Here is a 2,156-nt window from a genome sequence, read left to right on the forward strand (position 1 = left end):
TTACCAGGCCAGCACTGAGTTTTCTCTACATGCTTGAAATTTTTTAAATGAGGATTTTCAACACGATTAAAAGATAACTCGATATAAATAATAAATAAGCATCTATATATATATATATATATATATATATATATATATATATGCAGCGTGTGTGTGTGTGTGTGTGTGTGTGTGTGTGTGTGGCACGCCCTGAACTTTCAGTGATACGGAGTATTTCTTTTCAATCGCAAGAATTTCCACACAAGGCCAATAATTATCAACGGAGACATAAACCAGGGTCGAAATTCACTGACTAATTTACGACCAGTTCCAATTCGTAGTTGTTGTTAGTTTTTGTAAGAATCATTTGGGAATATTCTCATCTCTCTTGTTCTTCATGAAAACTACAGATCTAGGTTATGACAAGGAAGTGGTCGACTGTTTGTGATTTGGGGGACAGAAGAGTAATCGAGGGAGATGCACACCAGGGTTGAGAATCATAAAATAACTATTATTACCTAACTGTAGCAGCCGTGGCTCAGTGGGTTTGAGCGCTCCGCTCTGACCGAAGGGTCGGAGGATCGAATCCACCCAAGGGTCATTGGTAGACATCAGGAAGGGCATCCTGTCATAAAATGCTACAAGCTCCAATCCAAAAGTCCTTTACTCAGGGGGAACGCCTTAGCCCTTCGGGGATACCTGGCGTAAAACCAAATTATTATATATTATTATTATTTTTATAACCATTATTACTTAATTCTTGCATCTAACTTTTCTTTTGCATACAAAAACAAGAGGCATGGGAAGATTGTACTCTCTCCATCCCGCAAAAACAAATCTTAGTTAAGGCAGAAAAACGATCGTAAGTCGGTGATCCACTATCCCAGAGCTGAGATTTACAAAACAACAAGATAATTTCCTTTCGTATCCGTTTTTCTCTTTTAAGAACAAGAGACAAGGAATAATTTTCGCACTTTCCTTTTTTTATCCGTCCTGTAATGATACTGCTTCTTTATGACTGGGAATTGATCATACTGTACAGTTGTTTGTAAGTTACCGACAAGGGAAATACAACAGTGAAGTGGGCACGACAATGATCACACCACAAACACTTCAAATTACACAAGCAATTAGCCAGTCTTGCATGATAAAGGTAACAGTGCAATACAAACACTGACAAATTATATCGTAACACTTGCGTTGGATGACTCTGGTCCTGAGTAATGTTCCACCAAGTTTAGGCAATACCCACTACCGCCAGATGATTTGCTTAACAGGAGTGGACCATTAAATTTTTGACTGTAGAAGAGTATGGACACAATAATAACGATAATTTTTTGCTAACTGCACGAAGACGAAACCTATATTCCCAAATGTTAACACAAGAGAAATGATAATTTTTTGCTGAATGTATGTGAGCGAGGCGGCGGCATCCCGACCACTCGTAACAGACTGTCACGGCAGATTAATTAGCGAACTAGCGCCATTACTAATTGCCGCCACTCGAATAATATTGCGGCAGAGCTAATTATGACGCCGCCTCATCAATTACCACATTTTCTCCTCCGTCGCACATTTCCCGCCTTGCTGCTGCCAACTAATTGCAAAGTTCCCACCTCTTTCTCACTTTACACTTTCGAACACTATCGGGATTTTTATTTCTTCCTTCGCTTTAATTTGCATACGCAGGGTCCTCTCATATACATAGTTCTGTGACTGAATACATAGTAGGTCTTTTATTTATTCTGCCACCTTTTCCCACTGTGTTGCAACCAATTAATTGCTCCAGTTCCCACTTCCCTCTACCGACTTTAAATTGTCGAACTCTATCCTTAGTCCTGCACCCTCTTTCTTTTGCTTTAATTTGCATCATCAGTTCACAGTTTCCATTCATATATTTGCAACATTTATTATTTGTCTTTATTCCCCATTTCTATAATCTGAAGAACGAATGTCAATCTTTACATCATATAATCCGCCAAATATCCACACCTGGCATGAGCAAGTGATAAAATTCCAACACCGCTCCTCTACTTAAACCTGTCGATTGTTTTAATACTCTTTCCATTTTTTCCCTAACATAAATTTGTCTCCCACGCATAGAACTCTAAAAAAATAAAAATAAAAAATAAAAAGTGGATTCAATATATTCCGCCACACATTCACACCTGACTGAC

This window comes from Coenobita brevimanus, chromosome 55 (assembly GCF_032717465.1).
Source record: "Coenobita brevimanus isolate Jiangsu-jjx chromosome 55, ASM3271746v2, whole genome shotgun sequence".
NCBI classification, from domain to species: Eukaryota; Metazoa; Arthropoda; class Malacostraca; order Decapoda; family Coenobitidae; genus Coenobita; species Coenobita brevimanus.